At 34.7% G+C, this 24,392-nt stretch overlaps 1 pseudogene; it reads right to left on the reverse strand.

Annotated features, from left to right (window-relative positions):
* Positions 1-252: 252 nt before the first annotated feature.
* Positions 253-24,392, reverse strand: part of LOC103260516 — a 126,880-nt pseudogene continuing 102,740 nt past the window's right edge.

Below are 24,392 nucleotides of genomic sequence, written 5' to 3' on the forward strand. Positions count from 1 at the left end.
ATCTCAAAAGGATAAATACTATATGAATCCACATATATGAGGTACCAATAGATATCAAATACATAGAGTGTGGGCATGTAATTGTGAAGTTTTTAGGGACAGTGGCGAACGGTAATGAATTGTTTAATGGGCATAGCATTTTGTGTTTTGTTATTGTTGTTGTTGTTGTTGCAAGAGGAAGAGAATTCTGGAAATTAGTTGCATAAAAACGTATAATTTACATAACATTACTAAACTATCCAATTAAAATCGTCAATGGTAAATCTCTTCCATGGTGAAATCTCTGATGTTTAATGATATCGGAGTTGTGCCTAAAGAATTCCCCACGTTCGCTGAGCACATAAGCCTCTCGTCATTGTGAATTTTTCTGGTGATGAACCAGGTGAGACTTTCTAATGAAGGCTTTCTGGCATTCACTGCACTCATAAGGCCTTTCTCCACTGGATTTTCTGGTGTTCAACAAGTATATGTTTATGGCAAAAGGCTTTTCCACATTCTCTGCACTCATAAGACCTTTCTCCAGTGTAATTTCTACAATGTTTAATGAGGTTGGAGTTGTACCAAAAGAATTTCCCACATTTATTGCATTCATAAGGCCTTTCTCCATTGTGAACCCTCTGATGTCTAATGAGGCTGCAGTGGTACCTAAAGAATTTCCCACATTCACTGCATTTATAAGACTTTTCTCCTGTGTGATTTCTCCAATGTTTAACGAGGCTGGGGTTGTACCTCAAGAATTCACCACATACACTGCATTCATAAGGCCTCTCTCCAGTGTGAATTCTCTGATGTCGAATGAGTGTAGAGATATATCTAAAGAATTTCCCATAATCACTACACTTGTAAGGTCTTTCTCCGGTATGAACTCTTTGATGTTTAATCAGTGTGGAGCTGTTCATAAAGAATTTCCCACATTCCCTGCACTCATAGGGCCTTCCTCCAGTGTGAATTCTCTGATGTCTAACAAATGTAGAGCTGTACCTAAAGAACTTCCCACAAATGTTGCACTCCAGTGTGAACTCTCTTATGTCTCAGGAGTCTGTAGTTGTACATAAAGGATTTTCCACATTCTCTGCACTCATAAGTCCTTTCACTGCTATGAACTGTCTGATGTTTCAAGAAGTTAGCACTGTACCAAAAGAATTTCCCACATTTGTTACATTCATAAGACCTTTCTCCTGTGTGGATTTTCTGGAGCTCAAAAAGTGAATATTTGCAAGTGAATGTTTTCCCACATTCACTGCATTTGTAATCATTTTGTCCAGTTTGAAAGACTTGGCTGTCCTCTGTGTCCCTGTGTGGCTTCCAGCCACTTTGAGGGGCCTGGTGTTGGAGAAGACCTGAGGTGGCTGGCAAATCCTTCCAACCCTTACTGCATGTGAAGGTCCTCTCTGCCACACTGATTCCATGGTTCTTTCCAAACGAAAATATCCAATTGCCCTCTCTGGAAAGATTCTCTCCAATTTACTGCTTTCAGTGTTGAAAAAACTCTGCCTCACAAATATATATCTTTTGTGCAGGATAGGTTCCACTGGGCTCAATCAAGCACAGAATGTCTTTCAAGAGTGGGTCACGTGTCTCACTAGGCTGGACCTACGAGTGGATAGACAGGGTATTGGATTCATGACCTGTGATGCTGCTACAGAAACACCTTGATCTGAAAGTGGCTCCTCATTCTCAGCTCCATGCCAACAACCTAGTGAGGACAAAAGTGCCAAATTCTCCAGCATCACGTCGTGGTAGAGCAATCTCTGAGCTTCATCAAGGGGACCCCACTCCTGGTAGATATAAATGGCCATGTCCTCAAAGACCATACGGCCCCCACCCACCGGCCAGGGAGGCTCAGGGCCAGAGCTGCGTCGACGGAGGTGAGGAAAGGATCCCGCTGCCCTGACCCAGTCGCCGGGCTTCATGCCCGCCTGTGTGTGACCTGGACGGGGCAGCTCCTTGCACTGCCCCACTTCCCCTCGGTCACGGCTGAGCGTGCCATAGGCCCAAGCGGGCGAAAACCCACAACGACCCAGACGACTGCCACCGGGACTTGCCAGCTTGCTTTCTTTCTCCCTCCCCTCCTCTCCCCTCCCCTCTCCTTCCTTTCCTTCTTCCTGTGAAAGGAGTTTATTAGGCAACAAAGCTCTCTAGAAAATGAGAGGGGGCCCGGAGTGGGTTATCCCTAGGTTCCATTTCATTAAACTCTCTGTTCATGAACATTTAAAAATCTGGTCAGTGAAATGAACCACTGCTATTGTTGTAAACTCAGATCTCCTTGCTTATTCTTATCCCATTGTCTAGAAGAAATTAAAGATAATTACATTAAGTCACATGGATAAGAGTCTTTCTAAGTTTCCCATATCTTCTACTGAGAACATTTTGGTAATTAGCAATTTTCTATAATACTATTTATTACATATTTATATTTCATAATAATACTATTGGATGTAGTTATCTCATGATTTTAAAATATCTTATGTGATTATATCTCCTTCTGATTCTAAATGTACACATCTGTGTTTTCTGTCTTTAATATCAATATTTCTTCCTTAAATATTTTTCATTTGATATTCAGAATACAGTAAAAGATCAGATTTTATCATTTTATACATTATAAAATGAGTTATTATGCAATTTTTTAAAGATTATTTCATATGCTAATTAACTATTCTTGGTAATTTAGGTAGTGAGAAGGTAATGATAGGTAAAACCATAGGTGTCTTAGTACAAATCAAGGCAGTGCCAACAAACTGTACTGCTAATTTTTGCCTATTTTTACTACCATGTACTTGCAGAAAAAATCAGTTTCCTTTGAACAAAGCAGTCTTCAACAAAGCAATACAAATTATTAAGTGTATAGAATTTTGACCGCAAGTGTGCATCTTCTTAATATTCTATGTGATGAAATGGGAAGTATACATCAAGTATTTTTGCTACATACCTAAAGTACAATGGTTATCTCAAGGAAAAAATTGTACAATTATTTTAATTGAGAGCTGAACTACTGCCTTTTTCACAGAACAACATTTTCACTTCAAGGGACAACTGACAGATAAACTGCGGTTATTTAGACTTAGGTGCTTGGCAGACATTTACTTGAAAATGAATGGAGTGAGCCCATCACTTCAAGAAAACAATGACAGCATTTGTTGCCAAAGATTAAATCTAATCCTACAAGTAAAACTTAGACTTTTCAAAAACAGCCATTTTAGATGGCATGGTAGAGGAGATCCCATTGGAAGAAGTGACATTTGAGTAGATATCTGAATAAAATGAAAAAAATAGGTTATATGACTCTATTAGGAAAGCTTTGTGTCCATACAAGTGCTCAAATAAGTGTCTTCTATCTATCTATCTATCTATCTATCTATCTATCTATCTATCTACATATATATATTTGTAGAAAACAAAATTATATACATCCTTTGAGGACTGACAACAAATATATGAACATTTGTGGTATCCTAGCAAACCGTGGTACTGACTGAAAAATGTTTTTGGTATGTTGAAAAGTAACTTTCGCCTTTGCATTTATTATAGCCACATATAATGCTGAATTGAGTCTCAGAGTAGCTGGTAATTTAGGTGGTCATTACCCTGCACTATGTCTATTTCCACTTGATTGCTAGGTGTTCATTTCTGTTCTAACGTTGTAGTACTCAGAGTTGTCACTGGATGATTGACAAGCTATTTCTAGATCTCAGACTTCTTGTACTTCCCAGCAATTAGACCATGTATAAATAATTTGGACTGTAGGATGAAATTCAATATAAGCTAACATAATTTCTGTTTCATATCTATTGATAGTTTTAATATAAACATGTAGGAAAAAGGAAAACATGGGCCAGCAAACTGTAAACATATAAATTATCTTATTAAATGTCAAACATTCAACTAGGCACTTTATATGTCTTATTCTACTTATTTTTCTTAACAACTCTGTGAAATAGTATGAACTCCATTTTGTAGGTGAAAAACTGTGATTTAATACAGAATTTAAGGAACTTGTACAAGACCATTCAGAATGTGACAGATGGAAAAATAACATGAAACCAGAAAAGACTGATTCTACATCCTACTCTCTTTCTAGTTTTCCTTCTTCATAAAATTGAAAGCTGCTGTTAATATTGTGCTTATGATTTCTCCTTATTGAAAATTTTTGAATACCTTAGAACTGTCCTTGGGATTAAAACTAGCTTCAAAGCATATTTTGCATATGTCTTTAGATTCTAACCCTTCACCAGCTCCCAAAATGTTAACATTCCCTGTTCATGAGACATATTCCCAAATATGAAACACATTGTTTTTTCTCTAATGTGTGTCATTTCTCTGATGTCTTAGCCTTTATTATAGGTTAAGTTACAGAAACCAGGAAGTCATAATGAAGTGCTTTAAAAGCAAGATTTCTTTAAATTTTTGTTTTGGAACTCAAACAGCTTTTATTAATGGAAAAGAGAACCAGGCAGCTGTTGTAAGTCCAATTCATACTCTGATCCTCTCACAAAACAGAAACAATATATTTGCTCATGAGGAACAATTCTATAATATTTGTCTAGAGCAACTCTGTTCGATTGAACATTGTGTGATGGTAGGAATGTTCTGTATTTGCACTGTGCGGTAGAGTGACCACATGTAGCTATTGAGCATTGAAGGGTAGCTAGTGTAACCAAGACATTGAATTTTTAATTGTATATTATTTTAACTCCTTTAAGGAGCCTTAAGTGGCTGGCAGCTCCCACATTGTACAGCATAGGTCTAGAGACACATAAGATAGAAAAACTGAAAGTAGAAAAGGAACACTGATGAATGAGAGGCAGCAACTTAAGAATAAAAAAAAGCACAGCTAATTCCTTTCCCTTTGCTCCCATTCCAGTCATTGTAAGCTCATGCTCTTTTTTAAAATGACCTCTTGTATCCTCTGATAAGAAAAAAAATAACAAATAATATTTAAGTTAGGGAAGGTCTTTGTTTGCAAGGTGAGTTACTATTTCATATAAATACTAATGTAAATAGACAGTTTTTTTCCTCAAGATCTTGGGAGGACATGTCATTGATTGAGGGTGCATGATTAAATATAATACTTGTACTTTATAAAATCATGAAATTTCAACATTCTGAGCTTGCTGTTGGTATGTCTTCTTTACTGTTTCCCTTTATATTCTTCTACAATCTTTGTGACTATATGGGTTCACCAGAATGATTAAAAAATGTGTGTGCAAAAGAAAAAAATTAACTGCATGAAAATATGTTTTAAAAAGAAAACATAAATCATAGTATATCAAAATGAATAATGCTTACATGGCCTTGATAATCAAGCACTGATTAGTAGCTAAAAATTATGATTTTTCATACTGAATAGGAGAAAGAGAATGTCTTTATCTGTTATAAAGGGAAGGCAATACATACTACACAGAGGTATAAATTAACAAGTGGCTTTTGTACATTGCATAAAAATATGGAGATAAATATCATAACAGAAAACTAAAAGAGTAAGACGTGATTGACATTGGGGGTTAGTAATAGATAGTGGGATTTTCAACATTATGTATTTTTTAACTGTGTCCATATTTCCTTGACAAATATTTTTACATAAACAAAAATGGGGAATATGGACTAATCACGGAAGAAAACTGCAACAGTTTATAAATCCAGTAAAAAATCTCTCAAAATAAATGTTGCAGTAAGCCTGATGCATCAAAAGTCCCAACACTTAATTTTATTATAATGGCTGAATATATATGTAGAGATCCATCTAGGCAGAAATGGAATTATATGAGTAATTTAGTTTTAATCTCAGGGCCCAGACTCTTTGAGCTGGAAGGCACCATAGAGATCATCTGTTCTTTTCTTTGCACTTTCCAGTCCATCTACCATTCCCTTTATAGCACAAAAAGCCAGAGGCATGAACACATTACAGCCCCACAGAAGGGTGCGTCCAACTGCTGCCTGCCTGACTTGGCTATCATTTGGCAGATAAGAATAGCCAAGGTAGGGACTCTTAACTCCCTATAAATTAGAGACCCTTGATTTCCTACAAAGTAGGGAATCTATGAGGACAGAAATCAAATAATCTGATTAATAAAGTATTATTGAGTTAATAAAAATGTGTTATTGAGTTAATAAAAGTGTTGAGTTAGATTTTCTTATTGTTAAGCTCACTATTTTAAATACTAACAAATTTAAAGTAGCTTCCATTTTAAATCTTCCATAGATTTTCACTGAACTTAGATTGTAAAGACCTTATGTTTAGGTATATAAAAATGTAGCTAGATTAGACAAATTGAGATAAGCACCCACTATAACAATCTTTATTTTGCTCTAGAGTGGGAAGTGTTGCTCAAAGTTCAACTCTCTGAGGCACACTGAGGCATTTTCTTATCCCAAGTGATTTGTAAACAAGTTGTACTTCTGGTCACTTTTATCATTGGACTTGGAAACTGTAATAGCTTTTCATTCCCAGAAGTGTTCTTTTGTGGTATGATATTATGGTTATTCATTTGGCCCTCTCTACAGTTGTAGTCGGATGTATTAACTTCACAATACATTAGAGGAGTTCTTAGAAAACCTTTTTGGCAGGGTTTTAAAGTTATTTCTTTTTTCTATCCACAGAAAATCCTACTTCTCACACTGCCCAATTCCAGGGAACATGGAGCAGGCTCTGAATTGTGCAACATGAATATGGGCCTGTGGATCTTTTGAGGTGAGAATGTTGTTGAGCCAAAAGACTTGGAAGGGATAAAAACTAAAACAGCTGGTTAGGTATTATATGCCAGGAGTGCAGATATGTCTGACAAATTACTGAAATATAAATCTGGCAGACAAATATCATAGGTAGTTGCAGAAGAATTTGAATTAAATGAATTCACGGAATATTTACACTTTTTCATTTTTCATAGTCATGGCCTGTATGCATGAAAGAAAAGTAGATTCCATGTGAATTTATCTTATCGCTCCAAGGAAAATTTGACCTTTAACATCAGCTTTATTTGGTATCATATATTTTGCACTAGTAATAAAGGAAATTACTAGACTGAACTACTAAAGTAAATTATTAATTATATCATTTAAAAATTATAAATATAGTATAAGGTAAATTCTATTCTATAATGTGCCCATAAAAGTAAAAATTATTGCTTTTCTTATTGAGTTTGTATCTTGACCAAAGTCTATAGTCTTTCCACTTTTGAATTTTATCTTCTTAGCAATGAAGAGCCTTCAAGGACTCCCTGGAGACACTGGCATAATTATCTCCCAGTAATTCTGTTTCAACTCATTAAGGATCTTCTGGGATGCCATGAGGTCAACATAGAAACTACATTATGCTTAAGTGTGAACTTAAGAGGAATTCCAAGCAAAAAGTTGTAATACTATTTTTTGTTTGTTTGTTTTTACCAGCAGACAATTTTTAAAAATCCTTAATAGTCTTATATATATATTTATTCTCCTAAAAAATATATGCATCAACACAGAAATTAAAACCTACTTTTAAATTAGTGGTTGAACAGCCCAATGCTTTATATTTGGCTGTTTGGATTTTGTGACTATTGTCCAAATTAAACAGAAGCGAACTATTTCCTATAGGGACCCAAAGTACAGGGAGCTGGCAAGCAATCACTGGCTATTTTTAGAATCCTTCCTGTATGATTTATCTTCCTCTTGCATCATAAATGGAGCTGTATTTAAACTACACTGTTGTACACAGAAGAGTCACCTAGTTAACATAAAACAACGTAAATGTATTTCTGCTGCTACAGCAGTTTTTGAGGATGTACTTGAATTTCTATGAAATGACAATAAATTAATCATAGAGAGCCCCATCTTAGTCAAGTTATTACTATACTACTTCCTAGTTATTGATGAAAAGGTTGAACCTGGTAAAGGGCAGTCAGATGTAGTAAAATGTTATCTTATATGCTATAGTATTTCCCAGAATGCTATATTATGTGCAAAATGCCATATGAAATTCTATTGAGATATCAACATTGAGAATAAATCTTGGCCAAATTAAGTAACATTTATTGAGTACTTATGCGCTCAGAAATACACTGTGTTTTACACACCTGATTTTCCTAGAAGATAGTTTTATAAGCACTATTTTTTTGTCTTACTATTGAACACCTACTGTAGGTCCCAACAGGAAAGAGAAGGCATACTAGAAGTGTAACTAAGGAGATTTTGGTGAAGGACAAATTACAAGGGTGTAGGAAGGGTTGAGGGAATCAGAGGAAAAGAATAAGAGCCTAAGAACCAAAACAGAAGTCAGACCTCTAAAGGGCAAGAACAGGAAACAAGGAAGCAGTTACCAGAACCCAGGGATCTTACAACTTTTGAAAAGCTGTAAAGGGCAACTGTGGCCTTAAATAGACATACACAACCACTATGAAAGAGTTGCCTGGGGAACAAGTATCCAACTTAAATTTATTTTCTCCTAGATCCCCTGGAAGTGCTTTCCACTAGCAAACTTCAGAACACGAAAAATAAAACTGCAAGTTGTTCAGAGATGCAGTCTATAGAAGCCCACCTCTCTTAGCACAGAACAGGCAGGAAAAAAACTTGGTCAGATCTGATAGAGCCAATGGAAAATATCTAGCATAGGAATAGCTAAACCCTCGGGTTGCAGACCAATACCAATTCATGGCCTGTTACGAACCAGGCCGCACATCAGTAGGTGAGCAGTGGGTGAGCAGATGGTCAGATCAGCAGCGGTATGAGATTCTCATAGAATCATGAACCTTACTATGAACTGCACATGTGAGGTTGTGAGCTCCGGAGAAGTGAATGCCTGATGATCTACCTACACCCAACTCCCTACCCCTATCTGTGAAAAAATTATCTTCCACACACCGGTTCCTGACATCAAAAAGGTTGGGGACTGCTCATCTAGCACTATGTTCCTGACATATTTTGAGGCAGTAAACAGAAAAATTCCTGTTGCAGAATATTTACATTCTAACAGGGTGACAAAGAAAATAAACAAAATAAATAAAATATATAGTATGCAACAAAGTGATAAGGCTTGGGCAGGAAAACTAAGAAACCCAAAAGAATAGAGAAGAGAACAGAGAGTGAAGAAATTGGGTTTGGGAGAGCTATAAACAGAATTGTCTGGAAAATGCTCACTGAAGAAAATATTTGATTAAAGAACAAAGGAAGCTAAATGACCATCTTCTGGTTTGTGGAAGATAATCTAGGGAGCATTGACCTAAAAAGAAGAGGCTAAAGCACAAAATATAATTTAACAAGTTTACCTGAGCCAAAGTAAGGATAGCTGCTTGGAAGACTCAGATACAAGTTACCTTAGATATGAGCTCCGTTCGTCTTTTGTTACAAGGAGTCCTTTAAAGCCAAAATATATATATTTAAAAGAGGAAAAAAGGAGGAAGACAGAAGAGGTGATACAAAGTTATTTGTCAGGGATTCTCACTGGTTTATAGAAATAACATTGATTAGTGATTGGTTAACCATTGTTAATCTATAGAGTGTGAAATGTGTCCAATGCAGTATTATTAGGTTAATTCATAACTACTTATGGCAATAGTAAGAAGTTTCAATAAACGAAACATAGCTCAAAAGCAGGGAAGTAGGATATGGTTGCGGTCTCATTTTAATGTCCCTCTGAGCATTAATTTAAAGACTGACATTCCTGAACTAAAATTTATCTTTTTTCCCCCCAGAAGAACACATTTCAAGCAAAGGGACTAGCAAGCATAAATCTCTAGGTGAGAACATGATAGTATGTTAGCAGTGAAGGAGAAAAGCAAGCCAATATGGCCATTGAGAAAGAATAAGGGCTATGGGATGGGATGAGACAGATGGGAGCCAGACAATGTAAAGCCTTGCAGGTCTTGCCAAGGAGTTCAGTGTTAGTCTAAAAGCAATGAATAGCCACTGAAAACTTGAAAGAGGATGTTGAGGGGATTATTAGATCCACATTCCAGAAAGATCATTCCAGCTGCAGCAAGAAGTGACAGGAATATTTTGGTCATGATGTGAGGTGGGTGGCTGAGGAAAGGGCAAGGAGGAGAGATGTAGGTGGTCCAGGTAACTGCACTCACACAAATGTCAAACATGGCAGCTGGGAGGAGGGTGGTAGCAGTGATATGTGAGATGTAGAAGTTACATGTCCCAGTAAAGCACTGAATATGGAGGCTCCCTGTCACAGGACAGGTAACACTGGAAAAGGATCATGTTTATCTTTAATTCAGTTTCCCGTGTATTGAGGTGCTTTTCTGACACACAGAAGAAGCCAGTTTAACTGTTGGTATTTTCTTTGGAGCTTAGAAGGCAGGCCTGGATTAGAGATGTAGAAATCTGTGAGACTTCTAGCCATCATCCTTCATGCAGTAAATAAACCACAGACATAGGAGTAATTGGATTGGGAGAGTGTATAGGTTAGGAATAGTGGAATAAGACCAAGCTTTGAATTGTTTCAAATTACAGCAGACAGAGAAGAATGAATTTGAAAAGGGTCCCATATACATGAGCACACAAACACACATATTTTTAAAATCTTTGACCTTATACTAGAAGGTACTATAATTAATGTTCTAGTTATTAACTTAAGCATGAATGGCTACAAAAACTATAGCTAATGGGAGGCTATACCTAAAGATTGGTTCTAATATTAATGTTTCATTTCTCCTCATTGAGATGTGGACTGGACCTCAGTATTTTCAGAAAATAGCTTTTTCCCCCAGTTTACACAATTTTAAAAATCATAATCCTTTGTTGATATCCTTCCTCAGACATTTGCAGATATCCTTCCTATACCTAAATAGCTATTCTTTTGTTTTGTAAAAGCATATTTATTCCAAATGTCTTCAATTCCAGCATTTTGGTCATATCTAAGAAAAGATAACCTTAGATTTTGTCATTTCTTTGTTCAAAAATATCACTCATTTTCTTCTGCTTATCTTTTCCAAGGGATTTTACAGACCTAATTTTCCTTTGTTATACCAAGAAATTCACCATTTACTGTCACCCAGCATTTTAAAAAGCCAATTCTAGAAGCAGCAGGTAACAAGTTTTAAGCCAAAAAATATCTAGAGCCTTTTGGAATGTAAATTGCATATCAATCAGAAACAAGAAAAACAAAAATTGTTGGTAGATCCTTTTCACTGAATTGTCTTAAATAATTGTTTTTTGTTTTTGTTTTTTGTCATGCAATGATTGCTTATGCCTTAATTTATAACAATTTGTGGTTATTCCAACCTTCCCACAAAGGATTCCTGGCATTTATAGTTCCTTTCTGCTTAACGACAAGTGTATTACTTTTTTCAACAGTTGAGCTGCTCATTGCCCCTCATTATCTCTGACAATAGAGTGACTGATTATCACCCTGGGATAAAGAGTCTTCAAAGCATTTTTTCAGATATATGGAAATCTTACTTGTTCAGAAGAATACTTTTTGAAGTGAAAAAAATAGTGTAAAATGGAACAAATTCTCTAGAAATTAAACAGAAGGTTAACTTTGAGATAGTAATATGTTACTTGTCACTAAACGTGTTAGGAACATTCATTACCAAGTACACCATTAATTTATGAAATCTTCATTCCAGGCTCAACAATTAGAATATTGATATATATGACCAACATGGTCTTTCTTTAACACTTCTCTCAGTTCAGTTGACTAAACTTTAGACAAGCTTCTTCCTGTCTAATAGGCTCCTGACCCCTTTCTTAGGATATGTGCTTTAAGAAAAGTTGCACGGGTAAATTTCTTCTCTGTCCTTTTGAGATGTAAATCTACTATAACCAAGGGAGTAAATCTTTTGGAAGGTAATCATCAAGAAAGATAGATCCCCTACCCCCCAGTCTTCCTGAGAGGGTAGGAGACTAACTACTGTAAGTGCTAATTAGGAAACATGGAAGGTCTAATTATATCGATCAACCACACCCCCATCCCCATCCCCAAGTTCTTCAGTACCTTTTCACTCTTCTACCTTTTGTTTTGTCGAGTTAAGTCCTGCCTTTCTTTCATATTGCAATAGTCTCCTCTACTGTAACAGTCTTGAATAGAGTCTTTCTTGACTGTTTAACCAGTCTGGTGCAATTCTCTTTAACATAGTAAAAACTATATAAATATTTGGGTCAATTGGATAGAGATTCAATCCTGACTTGCTTTGTGGACTTCATTCACTCAGTTGAGAAGAGTGGATACAAAATTAATGAGTCTGTAATGCTCAATGTTTCTTACCAAGTTTATTGGATTCTCATTGTTTCTCTACAGTTTTGAAATTAAAATAAATATAATGACCTTGGTCCGAGTAGTTTTTCCAAATATAGCTTCCAATTCTCTCTTCTCTTTTCTTTAAATGTTTGCAACATCCATGATACATTTTTAAAATTAGATAAATTTTTAGGGATATCTTGATTATAAAATTATATAAATTACTTATTATACTGAAAATTTAAAAATTATTTTAACCTTAAGTAGTTTTTCTTTCAAGTTACTATAGTTAAAAAAAAAAAATAGAGGTGAGAGAGTCAACTGAATACCGCATGTTCTCACTTGTATGTGGGCCCTGAACACTAGTCACAATAGCACAATGATGGAATCTACAGATACTAAGCCCTGCTAGGATAGAGAGAAGAAGAAGGGAGGGGAGTATGTGGTAACACAATGGGTACCTGGTCCACTACCAAAAAGAGATAAGGTCAGTTAGAAACCCAAACTTCATCTGAATGCAGCTTACTTATGTAGCAAATCCTCACTTGTATCCCAAAACTCAAAAAATAAAAATAAAAAACCAGAGCTAATAGTGCTACTGAACTCTTCACAAATAAAAGAGAAAGCACAACTTGTTGAGAATAAAGACATGTATTAACATACTCTAAAATACAAAGCTAATGACCAAATATTTTTGTATATAACACCTGAGGCAATGATAATTTCTGAGTTATAAAAACAGAAGTTTGACATATACTATTTATATTATGCAACCTCTGGAAACTTTATAAAATTTTACCTTACACTACCTGAATTTATTCCAAATTAGAAACAAATTGTTCATGGAATAAACATTTCGGTTAATAATTTTATCCATTGCATGCTCCTTCATCCCAGGTTGCTGTTCATTCTTTGTCCAGTTTTGTGCTCCAGGAGTCTGACTCTGACCTCCAATTGGACTACACAGATGGAAGACCCTAGCAGGTGATTAGAGGATGATGTCTGTCCTGCATGTGCACTCTCTCCATGGCTCTGGTTCTTTTCTGGTGGCCCATACCCAGTGCTTGGTCTCTCATAGATTCCAGTAACACTGTTATACTCCCCGCCCTTGTCGCTTCAGGTCTGAGGTGATGATTCCCCTAAATGCCTCAGGGTTTGCCATTCTTTGGTTTCCTTCATTCTGTACTCATCTCTATAAAGAATTCAGCCATAACACTTACATCAGTCAATCACTTTGAGGATGCCATCTGTCTCCTGCCTGACACAGTGTTTGTCCTATCAATATTACATATAAACTGAGCTCAGGTTCCTAACATGGACTACTAGAGGAATTGGCATTATATTTTTAAATAAAGCACCTTAAATTTTTTTTTTTTTTTTTGAATTGGAGTCTCACTCCATTGCCCAGACTGGAGTGCAGTGGCACTCTCACAGCCACCCTAGCATTGTCCTGCTGGACTCCAGCAATCCTTCCACCTCAGCCTTCCAAGTAGCTGTAACTACAGACACGTACTACCACTTTCATCTAATTTTTTATTTATTGTAGAGACAAGGTCTTGCCATATTGCCTGAGTTGGTCTCGAACCCGTGGGTTCAGGCAATCCACTTGCCTTGGCCTCCCCAAGTGCTGGGATTATAGGCTGAGCCACTGAGCCTGGTCAAAATCTTTTCTTTTAAAAGACAGTGAAGCCGGGCTCGGTGGCTCAGCCTGTAATTCCATGGCTTTGGGAGGCTGAGATGAGTGGATTGCCTGAGCCCGCGGGTTCGAGATCTGCCTGGGCAACTTGGCGAGACCTCATCTCTACAATAAATCAAACATTAGCTGGGCGTGGTAGCGCGTGCCTGTAGTTCCAGCTACTTGGAAGGCTGACGCGGCAGGATCGCCGGAGCCCAGCAGGTCGAGGCTGCGGTGACCAGGAGCGGCCACTGCACTCCAGTCTGGGCAACAGAGTGAGACTCCAACTCTGAATAAATGAATAAATAAATAAATAAATAAATAAATGACAGTGAAATATCACTTCACAGTTATCTTCTTTGCTTTTTTATAAATTTGTATTGACAAAATTTTCAACCATGCACATTAGTAGGGTTAGAAAAACTCCAGACTCTCATCACTTAGCTTCAAAAATAATCAGTATTTTGCTGTACTTGTTTCAATCTACCTTCCTAGATTTTGTAATGGTATAGATAAAGTAAGTATGCATTTTCTAAAATTTTTATTGGATTTTTACAAATTATAATTGCATATATTTATAGTGTGCAAAGGGATGCCATATGAATAAAAGCTAATTAACATATCTGTCACTTCAAATACTAATCGCTATTTCCTGCTATCTAACTGAAACAGTGGACCCTTTGAGCAACATCTCCCTGTTTGGAAGCCACCATTCTGCTCTCTGCTTCCATGAGTTTGACTGTTTTAGATTCCACATGTGAGAACACATAGTATTGGTCTTTCTGAATCTCCAGATTGATCCTTATTGTCTTAAATAGCAAGATTCCTTTTTATTTTAAAGGTGACTATTATTCCATTGTGTATATAGATCATATTGTCTTTATTTATCAGTTGATGGACACTTAAGTTGGTTTTATAACTTGGCTATTGCAAATAATACTTTAATAAACATGGGAGTACAGATATTTCTTTCACATACTGACTTCGGATATTTTGAATATATACTTGGAAATAAATTATTGGATCATATGGTAGTTCTATTTTGAACTTTTTGAAGGACCGCCAAACATTTTTACCATATTGGTTATACTAGTTTACTTTCCCACCAACATGGCACAATGGTTTCATTTTCCACATTCTTGTCGATATGTTTTATTTTTCCATTTTTTTATGATAGTCATTCTGATAGGTTTGAGGTGATATCTCATTGTGATTTTAATTTGCATTTTCCTAATGATTAGTAAGCAGAACAAAACTCAGTTCAATACCTCTTGGCCATTTGTATGTCTTCTTTTGAGAAACTATATTCATAGCCTTTACATTTTTCAGTTGAGTTATTTGTTTTCTTACTATTGAGTTGTTTGAGTTTCTTATATATTTTGGATATTAACCTTTTATTAGAAGTATGGTTTGCCAATATTTTCTTCTGCTGCCTCTTCAATCCATTAATTGTTTTCTTTACTGTGCAGAAGCTTTATAGCTTGATATATTCCCATTTATCTATTTTGTTGCTGTTGCTTAAGTTTTTGGAATCAAATCCAAAAAATTATTGCCCAGATCAATGTCATATAATTATTTTCTGCATTTTCTTTCAGTAGTTTTGCAGTTTTAGATATTTTTGTTTAAACCTTAATCCAGTTTGAGTTTATTTTTGTGTATAGTTTGAGATAGGAGTTCAATTTTATCCTTTTGATTGTGGATATAGTTTTTCTAACGTCATTTATTAAAGAGACTGTTCTTTCCCCATTGTGCATTCTTGTCACCTCTGTGGAAAAATCAGTTGGCTATAAATGCATGGATTTATTTCTAAGCTCTCTATTCTGTTCCATTGGCCTATGTGTCTGTTTACATAGCATTAACTTGGTATTTTAATTAGTATAGCTTTGTCATATAGTTTGAAGTTCATAGGTGTAATACCTTCATCTTGATACTTTTTGCTCAAAACTGCCTTAGCTAGCCGGGAATTTTTCACATAACTTTTAGATATTTTTTTTCTATTTTTTGCAAAAAATGGCTTTGGAATTTTGATAGGGATTGCATTGAGTCTGTTGATCACTTTGAGCAGTATGGACATTTTAACAATCTTAACTTTTCCAATCCATGAACACAGAATAGTTTTCTATTTTTTAGTGTTTTCCTCAATTTCTTTTATCAAAGTTTTATAATTTTCTGCATATATGTTTTTTATCTCCTTGCTTAAATGTACTTACATGTTGTATGGCTTTGTAACTATTTTAAATGGGATTATTTTCTTAATTTCTGTTTTTGGTTAGTTCACTGCCAATGTACACAAACACAACTGATTTGTGTATTTTGATTTTGTACCCTGTATTTTATTGTGTTTATGCATTGGTTCTAACAGCAGAATCTTTAGGGCTCTCTGTATATAGGATTATATTATTAGCAAACAGTGAAAATTTTACTTCTTTGTTTTCTGAGTGTCTTTTATTTCTTTCTCTTGCCTACTTGTTTTAGCAAGAATCTCTAGTTCTATTATTGAAATGGTGAGAGTAAGCATTCTTGACTTTCTTCTGATCTTAGATGAAAATCTTTCACCTTTTCACCATGAATTATAATGTTAGCTGTTGGCTTGTCATACATATATGGCTTTTATCGTATTCAAGTACATTCCTTTTATACTTAATATATTGAGTGTTTTTAGTAGGACTCTATGTTGAAATTTGTCAAATGCTTTCTCTTTATCTAATGAGAAAATGTTATGGTTTCCATCCCTCATTCTGTTAATGTGGTGTATTACATGTACAGATTTGTACATATTGCACCATTCTTGCATCTCTGGAGTATATTCTACTTGATCCTGGTGAATAACTATTTTGATGTACTATTGAATTTGATTGCTAGTATTTTGTTGATAATTTTTACATGTATGTTCTTCAGGTGTATTGGCCCATAGTTTTCTCTTTTATTGTTGTGTTCTTGTTTGATTTTAGTATCGAGAAATATTTATCCCTTAGAATGTGGGTGAATTCCTTTTCCTTCATTTTGTAAAAATAGTTTGAGAATAATTTGTTAATTCACTCTGGTCAAGCTGAAATATTTTGGTGCGGCAACTGACATAGTTATTCAGCCATGCAGCAGTATGTCTTGCTCTTTGTATTTACAGCTCGGTCATTGATCAAATGGGGATTAATGTAAGGGATACCCACATAGACTTCTGGTCATCATCATCAAACTTGAAATTTTCCGGTACTTCAGCACCCCTATATCTAATATGTATTCCTTAAATCAGGAAGACTGTGACTTATGTATTTGTTCTAGCTTTTGAATTATTTATGGTGAGAGAATAAACCCAGTACTAATTCAATTAGCCCAGCATAGCTGAAAGTCAAAGTTAGATAGATAAATTAGTAAACAAAATAAAATCAACAAAGTAGAATCAGGAATCCTGATAGCACCAATATCATCCAGGAGATACCCCAGAAAGCCCAAATCTCAAGAGTAGGGACCATGCACAGAGTAAAACAGCACCCAAGGAGAAAAAATAAAACTTAAATAAACTTTCCACTAAAGAAGAAAAGTCTAATAGGATGAAAAGAACCCACCTAACTGATTGCTAGAACCTCAATACTTCTTCTTATAAAAAGTCAGTATAATTCAGTCTCCAAATAATGTATTATTCAGAATATTCATTGTAAAATAATTTATCTAAAGATTTCTACTTTTTATAACTTGTGTTTTTTTTAAAAACAATTTCTCCCTTGTCTCATATAGTTATAACAACACTGTATTGAGAATTTTCTTTTTGAGCAACCTTAGCGTTTTTAACATTTTCAAAGACCAGATCTGTCTTGGTTATTGTTTTAATTATTAAAAAGTGTGGCAATCAGGGTTATATATAATATTAGTATGCATTGTCCTGTTATCTGTTTTATTTCCAATGAAATTATTTTGCATTATTCTTACTTTATATATAGAAAAGTATCTTTTTATAATGAATATATTGCTTTTTTTTGCTGAGATTTATTGATGTTAATAATAATTTGAGTGGAATATAGCTTTCTTTTTTATAATTTATAATGATTTTTCAAATATACTTTAATGTCCTATATAAATATAAAATCAAATATTTGTATGCTAACATTACAGAAGAAAGGTCAGAACTGCTTAATTTGTTAATGACTTGAGATAAAAAAATAGCAATCATTCATAGTCCATCATTTTTGTTAAAGTTAAGCTGCTGGTTTATAAAAGACCATACACCAATACATAATGACAGAATATACAACTGACTTTCCTACTGTAGACAAATAAAAAGATAATTACTGATATTCTGCACAATATAGGTGATTAATTTCTCATGCTGTATTGTTTTTAAAGTGCAAGATATTTTACCTTTTCAAAACTTTGGGAAGTTAGTAGTGAGTAGTTGATATTAAACATATGTTTGTTGGCAATTTCAAAAGTTATAAATAACTATTAAGCCTTACAATTATGCAACGAAATGATGAAGCTAGCAAATTATGAAAAATTTGAACGATAAAAATACATATTAGCTTCTACATTCTCTCTCCTAGGAATTGTCTGCTAAGTACTACCTGAATGCCAATGTGGTTTTAAATTCTTGAAAAGTAAAAATAAAGAGAACCTATAATAGTTGCTTTAAGCTATTACCATAAAACTCACACCCTAGGAAAAAATTCAAAAACATATTAGTATTAATTTTTCATTAAATGAATTTGATTGAGACTTCTTGCATGGGGTGTTTAATTATTCAAGCAATGATGAGTTACAGAAAGAACACGGAATGGAATCTAAAGTCAGCTAGATGCATTCTAAATTCCTACACTGTCACTTCTATCAGCGTGTTATTTTAGGCAAAACATTTAATCTCTCTGATGTTTAGTTTAGTATCTAAGCAATTCAATAATGTCTTTATTTCAAAGGTTGTGTGAGGATAAAATGTGATAGTGTAAGTAAAGCAAACTGGAATTTTTCAGAGAACAAAAAATAGTTAGATATTCAGATGCTATTAGAACCCTTTTTTTTCTCTCACCATGGTATATCTCTATCTACTGCACTAATTCATATCTCTGCCTTACCTCCAAATTATAAGAAATGGGCTACTTACACTTCTACCAAAGATTTATCTGACACTGTGCCCTGGATCCCACCTGCTTTTTCATAATCTTGATTTATTTATTTATTTTTTATTTTTATTTTTAGACATTGACTCACTATATTGCACAGACTGACCTCAAACTTCTGGGATCAGGTGATACTCCCAATTCAGTCTCCTCAGTAGCTGGGATTACAGGCACAAGCCACCATTCCAAGCTACATAGTCTCTAGACTTTTAATCCTACAATTGCACGTTTTCTCTTTCTCTCTCTCTCTCTCTCTCTGTTTCTCTCTATATATCCATTTTTATATATAAATGAGAATGTTATATATAAATATATATAGAATGAGAGTGATATATATCCCACTCTCTGTCCTATATTTCTCTTTCCTCCTAGATTATCTTTCTTCTAATATACAATCACATAGTGCTTTCTTATATCTTAGACAAATTTCTCTTGTCCCACATTATTTTGCTGCATCATTTCTATTTTTTCTGGAGAAACAAAATCTCTAAGAAATTTCTATACTTCCCATAAGAAATTGCTACACTTAGTTATATACCTCATATTATTATTTATCATACTTTCTGATATTTAGTCATCTCTTAATCTATTTGTTTTTTATATTAAAGATGTGGCAGACAATTCAGGATTAGATATACAAATGGTCATTGTGCAGGTAAAATTTGGACCTCCCTTTAGTCCCCAGCTATTTGTTTTGATGTAGCTGATTCCAATGTTGAATAGCTAGTTATTATGCAAACAATTTAAAAGTTGTCTTCTCATTATCCACATTCATTTATTTTTCAGATGAACATGTGCAAATATTTAAGAACAATCATTAGATTTACTTTTAATTATTTTTTTCTTCAGGTTAAAATTTTAACTTATTTTCAAAGTTGTGTCATTTAAAATACAGCCTCTCAACTTTTCTTATCCTAATATAACTTTTCTATATCCAGTGACATTTGTAAATGCCTTCAATAGAAATTTGCATTTTGCTGAATCTATTTATAAAATAATGCTTCAAATTTAATTATAAAGTAAGCAATTTATCATTTAAAATATGAATAAGATATATACTATCATCATCTTTCATGCTAGGCTAAGCCTAGGATAGGACAAAATCCTACTAAATATTTTGATAGCTGGAATTCATCTTACCCATCCTCCAAAAAAAGGTATTGAATTGTGCAATTAATTAAGGTAAGAAAAACACTAAAGATTTCATGTTTTAGATTTTGTAGGCTTAAGTGGAATAGAATGAATCTAGTAGAATGTTCTTATACTCATGGAATTCCTTTTATGTAAAATTCTGACCAAAGGATTGTTCAAAACCAATCACAACATTCACATGGTCAACCTTTTCTTTAAAAATAGTTTATCATGAAAGGTGAAGTTTAGAACTATAGAAATGGGATATGGAAAGAAGAGAACCCAGTGATGTTTATAAATTCATCAAAATTTACTCTGTGGGATAAATCAGTCCAGTTACCAGGTTGACCAACTGATCAAAGATTATAGAGAAATAAAGACTTCCAAAAAGAGTTACAAATTCAAATAGGCCAAATGCCTCCAAAGGCATAGATGTGTTTTAAGACTAGCAACATCAGATTGCTTTTTTTTCTAGATGATCTAAGATTTTGACAAAAAAGGATGAACTGAGTTTTTTTAATGATTTCCTTTACACCTCACTTACTTATTTCCATTCAAAATTTAATTATATGGTGGTACATTTTAAGACACTCATAGCAAAATTTAAAAAGTTTCCATGAAATTTGAGATGATATCTACTTTGAGATTATAATTACAGGATTCTTATTCAATAATTTTAGAGGTAAAATTCTTAAATATATATATGACACATATAATACATGTTTATATATTATATATAATATATAATGTATATTATGATACAATATGATATATACTTTGTACTTATATATTATATGCTATATATACTTATATACATTATATATAATACAATTAAAAGAGAAATAAAAAATAAGCCAACATAATTTACAATGAGAAAATTATTTTTAAAAATTCAAATATCAACCTAGGCTTAATGTAACATTAGTGTCCATGTCTTTGTGGGTTTAGGGGGAACTTTGTTGGTGTTAAATTTTTCTTTATTCCACTGTGGTCTGAGAAGGTGCATGGCAAAATTTCAACTTTATGAAATTTGTTTATGCTTGATTTATGGCCAAGGATGTGGTCTATCTTAGAGTATGTTCCATGTGGTGATGAGTAGAATGTATATTCTGTGGTCACTGGGTGGAGGGTTCTGTAGGTATTAAGAGTCACGTTGAGGTTCTGGATCTCCTTGCTGATTTTTTTGTCCTGATGATCTCAGGACAAAAAAATCAGGGTTGTGAATGGGGTATTAAAGTCCCCAACTATGATAATGTTAGAGTCAATATCTTTTTTAAGTTTGCCTCTAAACTGCTTTATGAAACTTGGTGCTTCTATGTTGGGTGCATATATGCTTAGGATGGATATTTCTTGTTGATGGATTGAAACTTTTATCATTATGTAGTGACCTTCTGTATCTTTTAAAATTTTTGATAGCTTAAAGGGTATTTTGTTTGATATTAAGATTGCAACACCGGCTTTCTTTTGTGTTCCGTTTGCCTGACAATTTGCTTCTCATCCTCTTACATTGAGTCTGCGAGTGTCCTTTCTAGTGAGATGAGTGTCTTGGAGACAAAATATTGTCACCTCATGATATTTTTTTCCATTTTGCCATTCTATGCCTTTCAGTGGTGTATTTAGTCCATTCACATTCAGGCTAATTATTGAAATGTGAGAGTTTATCTCTGTCATAAGGTTCTTTTAAAGTTGTTGTTGTACTTATTTGTTGTCTTTCTTTTAATTTTTGGGTTGATTCATGTGTGTTTTAAATCTTTTTCCTGCACTCTTGCAAGGAACATTGTCATTCTATTTTCCTTTTCTTCTGTGTTTAATACTTTCTTAAGTGTTTCTTGTAGAAATGGTCTAGAGACAGTGTAAGATCTTAGGGATTGAATGTCTGGGAAATATTTTACTTCTCCCTTGCTGATGAAGCTTAGCTTAACTGGGTTACTTAGTTGAAATTGTTTATCTTTGAGAACTTTGAAGTTTGGGCTCCACGCTCTCCTAGCCTGAAGTGTTTCTATAGATAAATCTGCTGCTGTTCCAATTGGTCTTCCCTGGTAGGTAGTCTGACCTTTTTCTCTTTCTGCCTTTAGGATTTTTTCTTTTATACCTACTTTATTAAGGTGAATTATTGTGTGTCTGGGAGCTGGTCTTCTCATTTGTTGTTTTGCAGGGGTTCTCTTAATCTCTTGTGTTTGAATTTTTGCATCACTGCTAAAATGAGGGAAGTTTTCTTGCACAATTTCATGGAATGTTTGTTCCAGGGTGGTCTTTGTCTCTCTTTCTGCCTCAGGAAGTCCAATTAGTCTTAGGTTCTGCCTCTTGAAATAATAGCTCATCTCTTGAAGGTTTTGTTCTGTCTTTTAAAGCTTCTTTTCTATGTTTTTGATAGTTTGGGTTAGTTCTATATTGTGGTCCTCAAGCTCTGAGATTATTTCTTCTACTTAGCTAATTCTGCCTCCTATGCTTATTAGTTTTTATTTATTCCAATCACTGTATTCTTTACTGTTGTTATCTCAGTTATCAACTCCTTCCTATTTTCCTCTTTTCTCTCCTCATTTCTTTTTATTCCCTCTGTTTGCTCAATTTCCTATTCTACCTTATGTAAATCCTCTAGCTTTGTTCAATTCTGAGGATGGACTGTGGGTTGGGGGGGCTATACTTTTTTGCAGTTTTGAGATTTAATTGAGGGGGTAGCTGTGATTCAAGATCTATCTATCGATCCCAGTATCCACCAAAAGGTATATGGGTACCCTGGAACCCCCTTCCCACTGCCTTGCAATCTGTTCATTCAGTTGTAAGTTTGCTTCCTGAAAGCAAAATGAGGTAAGAAAAAGGAAAAGAATGGAACAAGGAAGGCAGGGGGGAAGAGGAAGGTGGAGAGAGAGAAGAGTAAGAGGGATAGCAGACAAACGTACTGACTAACAAACAAAAAGAGATGCAAAGACGGAGAAGAGTAAAAAAAAAAAACTAAAACATACAGACAGTCATACAAACACACAAGCCACCAACCTCTCTACTGATAGATAATTCCCCTACACAAACAGGAGTTCTAAAGAAAAAAAAGAGAGAAATCAGTAAAATAACAGAAACAAGGCAAGTATGAAAATGCTACCAAAAACAGAGAGAAGAGAAAAAGAGGAGAAGAAAAAAAAAGAAAGTAAAAAAATTAAAACAAAAATGAGCAAAACAAACAAACAGAATAAAAATTTTTAAAAAGTAAAAAAAATGAATCAAGCTTGCTCTGAGGTCATTCCTGTGGCCCAACATCCTTTCAGCTCTGATCTCTAGCTCTCATCATAGGCTGTTAGGGTTGCTCACAGCTAGAGTCAAATGTCCCAGGCCTGCTCTGGAAGGATCAGATCTAGACTCATTCGGCTTGCTACCTGTCAGGTCTGTCACTCAGATCTGACCTGTCTGTGTCTGATCTAGCATGGGGGAGGGGCCTCTGTCTCTCCCCATTTGAGGTGATTACCTTAGGTCCCAAGTTGAAGGCTGGGCAGAGCTGTGCAGAACTGGGTGGAGTGATCAGGTCTCTGCCTGGTCTTGGGACAGAGAAAATGGCTGTAGTGGGTGCCTCTTTACTGGTCATGGGCCTTCTCCCTGGCCTTGCTTGATCCTCTCTCTTCACTGATCGGTCTCCAGGCTCCAAGTGATCTTGGTTCCTGCCCCTGCAGGACACCACAGGGCAAGGGAGGGAATTGGAAACTCTGTGGGGCTATGAGCCAAGGACTGCAGCTGCAGTGCAGTGCATGGGACTGGTTGCAGCAGTCACTTTTTCTTAATGTAACATTAAAAGATAATCATATAATTGATTCCCATGTTTAAAGAAAAGTATAAAAGATCTGAATCTTAATTAAATTATAATATTATATTTCTTAAATAAGGTTATCTAAAATACAAATATATAACTATGATGCCATCCTAAATAGTATCACATTGAAGCTATTAGTGCTTTCATGATACCAATTAGTGATGTTAAGAAGTCTGTTAAACTGATTAACACTACTTTTTCTTATTTTTTCCATTTAGCTGCATTTATGATCTTGTCTTTGCCTTTTGTTTTCTGAATTTTCCTCAGATCTGTCTGAAAGTATATTTCTTTCTATTTAAGTTATGCTGTTCTATTTAAGTTATGTTGAGTTTCTGAAATCTGAAATACTATATTATCAATTCAGAAAAATTCTTAGGTAATATTACAGGAAATGTATTTGGATTTTTTTCTATTTTTTGTCTCAGTTTTGAAGCTGGTTTGACAACTTACTTGCAAAATTCTTAAGTAGTTAACAATTTGCTTTTGCAAACCAGTATGAGCTGGTTCCAGCACATCACTGAATAG

Source organism: Carlito syrichta, unplaced genomic scaffold, assembly GCF_000164805.1.
Source record: "Carlito syrichta isolate Samal-C Ts95f unplaced genomic scaffold, Tarsius_syrichta-2.0.1 Scaffold303229, whole genome shotgun sequence".
Classification (NCBI taxonomy): domain Eukaryota; kingdom Metazoa; phylum Chordata; class Mammalia; order Primates; family Tarsiidae; genus Carlito; species Carlito syrichta.